Here is a 12,501-nt window from a genome sequence, read left to right as displayed (position 1 = left end):
CACTGCTCAAGGAAATAAGAGGACACAAACAAATAGAAAAACATTCCATGCACAAGGATAGGAAGAATCAATATCATGAAAATGGCCATACTGCCCAAAGTAATTTATAGATTCAATGCTATTCCCATCAAGCTACCATTGACTTTCTTCACCACTTTAGAAAAATCTACTTTAAATTTCATGTGAAACCAAAAATGAGCCTGCAAAGCCAAGACAATCCTAAGCAAAAAGAACAAAGCTGGAGGCACTAAGCTACCTGACTTCAAACTATACTACAAAGCTACAGTAACCAAAACACCTTGGTACTGATACCAAAACATATATAGACCAATGGAACAGAACAGAGGCCTCAGAAATAACACCATACATCTACAATGATCTGATCTTTGACAAACCTGACAAAAACAAGAAATGGGGAAAGGATTCCCTATTTAATAAATGGTGTTGCAAAAACTGGCTAGCCATCTGCAGAAAACTGAAACTGGACCCTTTCCTTACACCTTACACAAAAATTAACTCAAGGTGGATTAAAGATTTAAACGTAAGATCTAAAACCATAAAAACCCTAGAAGAAAACCTAGGCAATACCATTCAGGACATAGGCATGGCAAAGTCTTCATGACTAAAACACCAAAAGCAATGGCAACAAAAGCCAAAATTGACAAATGGGGTGTAGCTAAACTAAAAAGCTTCTGCACAGCAAAAGAAACTATCATCAGAGTGAAAAGGCAACCTTCAGAATAGGAGAAAATTTTTGCAATCTACCCATCTGACAAAGGGCTAGTATCCAGAATCTACAAGAAACTTAAACAAATTTACAAGAAAACAACCCCATCAAAAAGTGGGTGAAGGATATGAACAGACATTTTTCAAAAGAAGACATTTATGTGGCCAACAAACATATGAAAAAAGCCCATCACTGGTTATTAGAGAAATGCAAATCAAAACCACAATGAAATACCATCTCATACCAGTTAGAATAGTGATCACTAAAAAGTCGGGAAACAACAGATGCTGGAGAGGATGTGGAGAAATAGGAACGCTTTTACACTGCTGGTTGGAATGTAAATTAGTTCAACCATTGTGGAGGACAGTGTGATGATGCCTCAAGGATCTAGAACTAGAAATACCATTTGATCCAGCAATCCCATTACTGAGTGTATACCCAAAGGATTATAATCATTCTTTTATAAAGACACATGCACATGTATGTTTATTGCAGCACTATTCACAATAGCAATGACTTGGAGCCAACCCAAATGCCCATCAATGAAAGACTGGATGAAGAAAATGTGGCACATATACACCATGGAATACTATGCAGCCATAAAAAAGGATGAGTTCATGTCCTCTGCAGGGAAATGGATGAAGCTGGAAACCATTATTCTCAACAAACTAACACAGGAACAAAAAACCAAACACCGTATGTTCTCACTCATAAGTGGGAGTTGAACAATGAGAACATTTGGGCGCAGGGAAGGGAACATCACACACTGGGGCCTGTCCAGGGTTGTGGGGCAAGGGGATGGACAGTGTTTGGAGAAATACCTAATGTAGATGACAGGTTGATGGGTGCAGCAAACCATCATGGCACATGTATACCTATTTAACAAACCTGCATGTTCTGCACATGTATCCCAGAACTTAAGTATAAGAAAAAATAATATAGGAGCAAACCACAAATATTTTTTCTTCCTATCCTGAAATATAAGCTAACAATTGTGATTATGGCAGAGAAGTTATTTTTCTTATTTATACGTGCAATTTTGTAACATGGTGTTTAAACTACACATTTATGGGTTAAAAATATATAGTATGATCTGCGCCTCTAAGGAAAAGATTGTTCTCTTGTTTAAACCTCATTAGCTCATGATTATGTTATCCTATTGAGAGTCTAGTTTTTATAGTACTCCAGGTATAAATATTAAATGGAAATATTATACTAAATTGTATCAAAGAAATGTAATTTAACTAGACCTTTTTCATCAACATGAGTTGTGCTTTAGAACTCATGTTTCTAATTTTAGATTCTCCATCTAGGATTATGAAATAATGTAGATGAGAAATTTCTGAGATGGGTTATCTTAAACATCAGTTCATTTTTTTTCTGAAACTTATTGGCATGATCTTTTATTCTACGTGCTAGAAACTCTCTAAGCATTTGAATAGCATATGAAAATATATAATGTTTAAATATTCAAAGGCAAAAGGTAGCTCACTTAAAAGAAATACTGTATGAATAATTAAAATAAATGCAAGACCTGGCCACAACATTGCAAATTACTGCCTTAAAGTCTTTATGGACAGGCAGTTCTTTAAAAATAGAAAGCTGTTTTAATCAAAGCCAAATGTTTCTATTTTTAAATTCTTAGCACACTTCTTCAGTACAAGATGATCTTCAAAACGAAAAAGACAGATGTAGCTGCCAGCCTGCAGTGCTTGAGCCCCAGGGAGGCAGCACAGTTTGATATAGGCAGGCATGCTTATTGCTTATGTTTTCTTTGGACAATCGGTATGAAAGAACCAGACTGTGGAAAAAGCTTGGCCTTTGGGTTGTGAGTTGTTTGAGCTGTGGGTATCTAGTTGGTGTTCTGTAGCACAGAGTAAAGATAAATCGCACAAGGCATTTGTGGGTATTACAAATAAAAAGGTTCAGTACCTTACAGAACTCAGAGTGATTCACCTTTAAGTCTTTTAACGTCTGATAAAAACAGAGTAGGAAATAAAGCTTAGCAACCTTAGAAGGGTGGTGTTGATCAGTGTGACAGTGCTTTAAGAATTGTTGAGGCATTCTGGGTAAACCACTGCTTATAAATGTGACAGATCACAGTAAGCCAATTTAATTTTCTTTGTTGTTCAGATTCCTGGTGAGGATATTTAATGATGTGGATAGATTTCTGACTGAGCTAATACTATCACAATAATTCCCTTGACTTGTAATATTTGTAAGCACCTTATAAAGAGAAAATAATAGGCTTTCTCTAGGATTTTCTATTATAAACAGCTATTTTTCCTTCTTTAAAATTGAGAACTTCATAAGATAATACAAATAATACTTCGTGTAGTAATCTCTGCGAGGAATCAACACAGTCAAAGATTTTCTTCATCAACTGTTATGCAAAAAATCATGAATTTTTTTCTTCTTCAATAAACTCAACATAGACTCTTTTTCAGTTAGGTTAATGACAATGCCACTTGAGTAAATAAAGAATTCAATTTAAAAGGACTTAACAATCTGTTATTTATGTTTTATATTTTAAAGCTTGTTTTAAGATTTTTCTTCCTGGATTCACAATTCACCAAATGAAAGAGATCATGCGTGAGCTTCCTGTTGCAGAATAAAGAAACTACTCTAGTTTAAGCAAAAAATATTTAAGGAATTAAGTGCTTACAAAAGTCACTGGAAGGGCTGGAGAGCAGGCTTTAGATTGACTCTTCAAGAAGGATTCTAATATCAGTAACTTAGCGAACTTAAGGAAACCTCGGCTTCCCCAACCAGGAAGCTCCTGTCATAGCCACTGAACCCAGGCTCTCAATGTCCTAGCTGGAATCTGGGAATCAAAAAGCCACAAACAGAATAAATCTTGAGCGAACTAGCTTCCTGACCGTAGCAGAAGACATAATCTGAATGTTGTCTAGGCTTTGAAAGCCTGTGAATGTATTTTACATTAAAATCAATAATCCAAATATCCATGTGTCACCACTATTCATAGGATTTCCAGTGTTCTTCATCTTTCCCTGACTTGTATTTATGGTAATATTCCAAATATCTCACAAATAATTGAGAGTAACTCCCCTCCCATAGCACCCATGCTTTTTTGCCCCATGTCATGCAGAGCAGGCACTGTCTCTGATCTTTTGCTATTCTACAGTCTCCGACATGCATGGCTGTTCTGATAGTGTGTACCACTACTCTACCATGCCCAGCAGTGCAGCTGCCATACTCTCCCGCTATAAACTGAACCTTAGTCTCTTTCTTAGCTTTACCACGCATAACAGTTCTTTGCCTAGTCCTTATCTCGAGTCATGAGGATCTAGCTAAATGTGTACATCCAGAAATGTGTTGGATATACATAGTACTACTTCATAAAAACTAAGTTTATTTTTTTGAAATTTAGTTAGCCATTTTGTAACACAGCCATCACGAAAAATTATATAACCTGAAAAACTGTCAACCTGATGTTATAGAGCAGAACTAGGAAAAGATACAGTGTAGTACCTCATTATATAGTATATCTGCTATAAAGATACAGTAGATGTACAAGCATTAAAAGCATAGATAATACTAAATTGCAAAAATAAAAATACAAATTTAATTTGGAGTATTTATTGCTTTTGTGTCTATTTCCAATAAGCTGACATAAGTGAGGTGATTGTGTGTTCCTGTGCCCTAACCAATGACCTTGCCCTCGTCTTCAAAGTCAATCATCTCCATATCTGCATGAAGAAGAATGCAGACAGACCCCTCTCTCTCTCACCATATACAAAACCCAAAATGGATTAAAGACTTCGATGGAAGACCTGAAACTACAAAATTACTAGAAAAATAGAACGGGGAAAAGCTCTATGACATTGGTCTAGGCAATAATTATTTAGACATGACCCAAAAAACACAGGTAACAAAAGCAAAAATAGACAAATGGAATTGTATGAAATTAAAAAGGCTCTGCACAGCAGAGGTAAAAATAAACAGAGTGAAGAGACAACCAACAGAGTGAAGGGACAACCTACAGAATGGGAGAAAAAATATTTTTAAACTATACATCTGTTAAGGGGTAAATATTCAAAATATATAAGGAACACAGACAACTCAATTGCAAGAAAAATAACCCAATTAAAAATGGACAAAGGGCTTGAATAGCTATTTCTCAAAAGATAACATACAAATGGGCAACAGGTGTATGGAAAAAATGTTCAACATTGCTAATGGTTGGAGAAATGCAAATCAAAATCACAATGAGGTATCACCTCACTCCTGTTGGAATGGCTATTAACAAAAAGGCAAAAGATAACAAGTGTTGGTGAGGATGTGGAGAAAAGGGAATGCTTGCATAATGTTGGAGCAAATGTAAATTAGTACAGCTATCTTAAAAAACACTATGGACGTTCCTCAAAAAATTAAAAATAGTACTACTGGCAATCCCATTACTTGGGCATATATTCAGAGGAAATGGAATCAGTATGTTAGTGATATCTGCACACTCGTGTTTATTGCAGCACTATTTACAACAGCTAGGTTATGGAGCCAACCTAACTGTATATCAATAAATGAATGAATGAATGAATAAGGAAAATATATATATGCACAATGAAATACTCCAGTCATTTAAAAAAAAAAACAGAAATCCTGTCATTTACAACAGCGTGGTTGAACCTGAAAGACATTACATTAAGTGACAAAAGCCAGGCACAGAAGGACAAATACTGCGTGAGCTCACTCATATGTAGAATCTAAAAAAGTTAATCTCATAGAAATAGAGAGTAAAATGGTGGTTACCAGAAGTTGGGGAGAGTAGGTGAGTGGCCTTGGGGAGATTTTGGTCAAAGAATATAAAATTTCAGTTAGATAGGAGGAATAAGTTCAAGAAATCTATTGTATAACATGTTGACTATTGTTAACAATAATATATTCTTGAAAAATGCTGAGTGTAAAGTGTTCTCATCACAAAAATGTTAAGTGTGTGAAATGAGTTAGTCATTCCATCTTGTGTATATATTTCAAAATGATATGTTGTACAGGATAAATAAATTTTATCTGTTTATAAAAAGTAAAATTAAAACAAAGTCCAGTATCTCTTCTAGGCTTCCAAGCAGTCTTCTCTCATTAAGGCTGGTCTCTGGCACAGTGTGAGCACACAGCACAATTTATTTGACTTCTCCATTTCAGTCTATTTCTTATCCTCTTCTTTTCCCCTTCGGCCCAAATAACACCATTTTCTGGCTCATTACTTTCTACCAACTTACCAAACTTACCAAAACAATTACTCACCTATCGGTTCTTAGCTACTTGCCTTTCAAGGAGAGAGTTTGTGGAAAGCAACTTTGAAATAGCTTTTTCCTAAATAACCAAATCCAAGACTGGCCTTATAGATAGGAACTTGTGAATAACATTTGTCTTATGTGTATATGTGTTTTGAGGATTTGATTCCTTGATTATTGACTTTGTTACTTTTCTTGCACCATGATACGGAGGTGAGGTCATTTGCTTGTTTCTCCCCAGGGAAGAATGGAAACTCTAATTTCAAGGCCATTACCTCCTAGATGCACTTTCTCACCCTTATACCACCCATGTAAATGACCCCAGGACATTGAAGCAGGTTTCTCCCTTTCCCTAGGGTTCTCCCTTCCCTGGATGGTGATCAACTCAGTCTCATTCCTGAGTACCAAAGTTTCTGAGTTATGTATACATGGCAGTAAATGAGCCCCTTGGAGCAAGATAGTGCACGATAATGAAAGGGTCTCCCCATTCTTGTCTTTTCAGGGCAGCCTGCTTTTTAATATTCAAATAAAGTGACTATAAGCTCCCTCTTGTGTGGACCAAGGAAGTCCAGGGTTGTTCCTGGTGTTTCAGAAGATTCTCAGAGGAATTTTCTCAGGGACTATTTTACATCTTGCTCTGAATCACTGCTCCTGGCTTCAACTCATTAAGCACTTGACTTCTTGTTCCTTCTCTGAAGTTAGAAATTCTCCTCCTACCCCCTTTCACCCCATGGGTGGACAAAGACCCCTTCTCTATAATTCCCTAAGGCACCAACAGGGTAGTGACAAATCTGGTGCAGTTTGGAGAGCAGTCACAGCACAGAAAAGGACAGTTTAACCCTAGGTTTTATATACCTCTAAAGCCATTCTTTCAGCATTCCCCCATTGGGAATTATTGACCACCTCTCTCCTTTGGCATCTATCTGTTCTTTTATTCCATCTTCTCTTTCTCTGCTCAAATTGAGGACGCTTGTCTCTAGTCTCTTCTACTTGCCTTCCCTTGAAAGGGAAACTAACATCTGAGAAACTGAACAAATCAAGCCATTCATTAAAGACACTCCTTTATAATATTATTCAGAGGAATTTGACAGTGTTTTGTTTTAACCTGCCTTTTTAAAAACTAAGCATATGGATATATGCGCTACTGTGTGAACCAGTGTGCCTATTTGTTTCTTATATTACCAGAAATACTTTGTTTTTCTAATCAAAATAGCAATCCTCTCTCTGCTACCCCCAACCCCAAAGGTGGCAATGACTGCAGTTAAAAAAACAACAACAACAACAACAACAATTTTTCTTGTGATTAGGTGATTCCAGGGCTGGTTCTGATTTGTTTTACAGCCAGCAAAAAACTTCTGCCTATAAATGAGAAATACTTTAAGCATTCAGACATAACCTTGCTTTTTTTGTTGTTCACTCTGCATTGTAAAAATCTGAATGTATCTTTGTTAGTGGAGGCTTTTGCTATCTTAGTGAACAATGCCGTACAGTAGTAGACACTGAGAAAGTCTGAAATAGCTCAGGACTGTTAACTGCGAAACTATTTAAGATCACTTGGGTAGTTTGACGGCAAATTTTTCAATTTCTATTAAATTACTTCTGTGCCTTGGAAGGTCACAAGATGCTGTAAATGTCAAATGTTTTTGTCATTGTACTGGGTTTCTGTGAGGGACACATGTACCTCAACCATGGCTGGAAAGACTGAATATAAGGAAATACAATTCTAAAAAGTTGGGCGGGGCAAAGTGTCACCTTTAGAGAAAGATTACATAATTACATTATAATAGGCCTTCAGGAAGTACAATCTCTTCTTAATGTTCTTTCACTCTGCCACAGATTTCTTCCTGAGTACTGTCTTAAATTCCTGCACGCAGGAGCAGAAATATAATAAATATCATTTCAACCATATTTTTCATATTCTTTGGCACACATATGTATTTGTATGAAGTCATGGTCCTTTAAATTTCCTAACCAGTATCCAGAAAAAAATTTTTTTTAATTTAATGAACAATTATTCTGTGATTTCTCTACTCGCACATTATAAGTGAAAGATTAGCTTATAAAAATTTAAAAATTCAAGCAAATTTTTCACATAAAAACAATGTGATGAAAATATGTCCACAAAAGACAATTTGATGATGTTGCTGGCATGCTGTATACTTACAATAATAAGTAAGATAATGCTGCTGTAGTACTTTTAATTAAATATAAAGATGATAAAACAGAATCAACTAATGATATATTGGTCTTGAATACTGGTATATGAAATTTGCTTTAAGGAAAACAAGATGGTTGTTAGACTCTGAAGGTATCTGAGTACTTTTAAGCACATGCGGGGGCTGATGAAATAAACGACTAATTTTGATCAAATGCTCCCTCATCTTGGGATAGGTGTGTATACCAAGTACTACTCTTGGTTTTCTTGGTTGTAATTTCTTTTTTTTTTTAAATGAGGTAGCTAGCATTCCCCATGGTAAAATTAGCTAAATGTTTCCGACACAGCTAAGAAAGAACTGGGATGAATAGAAAAGCAGGGAAAGATATATGGATAGTCCATATAAATGAGAAAGTTGATTTACACAACTGAATTAATTGAATTTCAACAAATAGGAGACAAAAACACCTGTGTACTGACTTTGAGAGCCCCAGAGAGGAAGTGATTGTGTCCTGGTGGTTTGGATTTTGGTCAGTAGGTGACACCATCAATCCAGTGCCCTTTGGTAGCTTCCTGGCAGAGAAAGGAATGTGTATGAGGTCAGATACTTGTGCTAAGAACAAGCTAGATAACTTCTACTCCACCATATTCTTAATTCCCCAATATACTTCCTTACAAAACAATCAGACTATCAGTTTGGCCTCCAGAGGAATTTTTAAATCTGTTCCTTCCTTTAACCAGCCTTCCTAACTTCTGTATCATATTTCGGATTTTTATTAAGCTCTACTATTTTAATATCTTCCCAATTAGTTGTCAGGACTCCAGTTTCTTTCCACTCTAATATATTCTTTATATGACTGAATTGATAGTTCTCTTGACAGTAATCAGCATAATTGATTACTTCACATTTTAAATTTCGTTAATTCCATGTATGTTCCACAGGCCATATAAGGCCTAATTATGGGAGATGGTCTAGTTAAGATGTTTAGCAAATAGTCTCTAATTTACCCAGCATACAAGAGTTGACAGAATAATAGACTATTTTTGCCTGTTTACTGCTGCCTAGATAAAACTGGTTTCTGGTAATCATCATTCTAGTGGACTTGGCTTTATTAGTAATTATAGTTGAAGCTAAATGTACTTAATATATATTGACCTTCAAGAATCATTTAAATTATATTTTGAAATGTGGGCATTATAAATTACTAATTAAAGAAAAATTAGGGCCGCGATCTCGCGCAGGGTCGGTGTGCGCGCAGGCTGCGGCGCCGCGACTCGTGCGGGTAGGCGTCTGCGCTCGCTCGGTTTGAGGGCTCGGCGCGGCGCTTCCTGTTCCTTTCTCTGCGTGGCTGCAGCTCGGGCCTTCGGCCTGACCCAGCCCCCGTGGCTTCCGAAGAGCTACAGAAAGATCTAGAAGAGGTAAAGGTGTTGCTGGAAAAGGCTACTAGGAAAAGAATACGTGATACCCCTATAGCTGAAAAATCCAAGATTGAGACAGAAATCAAGAACAAGATGCAACAGAAATCACAGAAGAAAGCAGAACTTCTTGATAATGAAAAACCAGCTGCTGTGGTTGGTCCCATTACAACGGGCTATACGTGAAAATCGGTAATTATGGATGGGATCAGTCAGATAAGTTTGTGAAAATCTACATTACCTTAACTGGAGTTCATCAAGTTCCCCCTGAGAATGTGCAGGTGCATTTCACAGAGAGGTCATTTGATCTTTTGGTAAAGAATCTAAATGGAAAGATTTACTCCATGATTGTGAACAATCTCTTGAAACCCATCTCTGTGGAAGGCAGTTCAAAAAAAGTCAAGACTGATACAGTTCTTATATTGTGTAGAAAGAAAGTGGAAAACACAAGGCGGGATTACCTGACCCAGGTTGAAAAAGAGTGCAAAGAAAAAGAGAAGCCCTCCTATGACACTGAAACAGATCCTAGTGAGGGATTGATGAATGTTCTAAAGAAAATTTATGAAGATGGAGATGATGATATGAAGCGAACCATTAATAAAGCCTGGGTGGAATCAAGAGAGAAGCAAGCCAAAGGAGACACGGAATTTTGAGACTTTAAAGTCCTTTTGGGAACTGTGATGTGAGGTGGAAATACTGATGTTTCCAGTAAGGGAATATTGGTGAGCTGCATATATAAATTTGACAGATAGCTATTTACATAGCCTTCTAAGTAAAGGCGAATTCTCCATTTCCTACTGGAGGATTTATTTAAATAAAATATGCTTATTAAACACTCCTGCAAAAAAAAAGAAAAATTAGTTGAGAATATAATATTCTTACATATTTAGAGAGCTACTGATTTAGTGTTCCTTACTAAAAATGGATTCTCCTGACACACTATTAATAAAAATGTATGGGGGGGCAGGCTGATATGGATTTCTATTATATGAATCAACACTAGATAACAACAAAGTTGGATGCTTCTTTCTTAAATTATTTTCTGTTATCCAGAGGAAAACAGTGACATCTTTAGTATGGTATTTTAAATCCTTTGTACTCCAACCGCTATTGGCATTTCTGTTGTCTCTGCTATACTCTATGCTAGAGCCACAGCCATGACAGGCTGTTTATTTAGCAGACAAAATCCAATTCTTCAAGAGCCACCTGAACTTCGTTCCTTGTGAGGTATTTTTTTCCATAGTTCCTCTGTTTACCATCCATTACTCGGTGCTCCTGAAGCAGTGCACTCATTTCTCCTTTCTAGCACTTAACACCATTAGCTGATGGAATTCCTCCCAACAGCCACCCTCTGTGCTACCTGTGAGTAGGAGTAATACTATGTGCTGTGCAATCCAGTCCCCCAAGCAGAGCACTTGGCCCACTGGAAGCGATGAAACACGTTTAATTGATTGGTGCAGGAGACACATTATATGTTAGAGGCTTTTCACTCCTTTCTGTATACCAGAATTGCCAGCAGAGATTTGTGAACCTATGGGTACCTGGACTCCATACCAGACCCACTAAATCAGTATTGTTCAGGGATGACTCAAGGTTTGTGCATTTGGAGCAGAAGCTCCACAGTTAATTCTAGTGTGGGTGTAATTGAATTTGTAAAAGAATAGATCAATGTAGACTAGAACCACTAGAGAAAGTTTGTAAAGAAGGGGCCATGCACCAAACTTTGAAGTTCTAGGAGAAGATATATCAGGTCAAGAAAAAAAAAAGAAGCCAAAGTACAAAGATGGAAATAAAGGAAACAATAAAGAGAGCAGTTTTTTGAATAGAAGGTTTAGATGATGAGTAATGCTTGATAATTATGGCTAAGCACTATAGGACCAGAGCATGGGGAACTTTGAAAATCTACAGACTCAGTGCAGTCCACAGAGGCTGATAATCTTAGAAATGGGTGCATCAGTGAATTTTGTAGTCATGCAGCATATGTCTAGGAAAAGGGTAGCTTAATTATGAAAAAGAGGAAGGCCTTATTCATAAATATTTTTTTGAAGCCTGCCTTCTAAAATTTGCCAATTTTTAAAAGAATCATAGAATTTTGGAGATAAAAATACGTGTTTATCTTTTATCCCTAGGTAGAATTCCACAGAAAGCTTATTTCTCATTTAAAAAAAAAAGAAAGAAATGCTTCAATGGTTGAATAAGTTTGAGATATTGGATCAAGTGGTCCATTTCCTTTCTAAAATCGATGAGTGCGTAGGTTATTTTTTAAAACACTGTATGGCTTCCCAAAGCCTACAATATAGTAATTTATATTAGAAATCTCCAAGAGGGAAGTATAGTAAGCAAGTTTTCCAAAACCCTTTGTTAGGAATAGCTTATTAACATGTCACTGGACACTTAATCCTTTATAGACAAGTTTGGGAAGCATATTATGGCATAGGAGTTTAAGGAAATGACCTTTGGAATTAAGCAACTTGAGTAAAAAACCAGACTTCATGCTGTGAACTGATTTAAGTTGGCTTCATCATTCTCAATTATGAGATTTTTTTAGATGGGAGCTATAGGTTTTGCCTCAACCCATGTGCCCTTTCTCCAGCTTATAAGAGGTGGGAAATTATAATGAGAGCAAGCTTCAGAGTAGATCCTTCCACAGAAACAAACAATTTATTAGCACACAATCAAACAACAGTCATAAAATCTATTACTCTGCTCTTTTGTGGGCGTTTGATATAAAGACCTCCATCCTTTAGACACCTGAACCAGACCTTGCATGAATAGGCTTATTCAAAGCAGACGTTTCAGTCTTCTAAGGCAGGCAGGATACAGCTAAATGAATCAGAATCAGACAACAGAATCCTCTCTTAAGGGATAAACATAGTTCCAATTGTGTCCTAAGCCCAGAGCACTTGTGCTGATTTGCATTTTCTGTGGAAGCAGGTATCAAGATAGGATTA

The 12,501-nt window shown here is 36.7% G+C and overlaps 1 pseudogene across 1 annotated transcript; it reads left to right on the top strand.

The window, feature by feature from the left end:
* The first annotated feature begins 9,593 nt into the window (after window positions 1–9,593).
* On the top strand, window positions 9,594–10,297 carry LOC100583715 (annotated as a pseudogene). Its single transcript, XR_123383.4, has one exon. The product of XR_123383.4 is annotated as a calcyclin-binding protein pseudogene (transcript).
* Window positions 10,298–12,501: the final 2,204 nt, after the last annotated feature.

The sequence above is a fragment of the Nomascus leucogenys genome, chromosome 22a (genome assembly GCF_006542625.1).
Source record: "Nomascus leucogenys isolate Asia chromosome 22a, Asia_NLE_v1, whole genome shotgun sequence".
In the NCBI taxonomy this organism is placed as follows: Eukaryota; Metazoa; Chordata; class Mammalia; order Primates; family Hylobatidae; genus Nomascus; species Nomascus leucogenys.
Note: the sequence above shows the minus strand (reverse complement) of the source record. Positions and strands in the feature narration are given on the sequence as shown.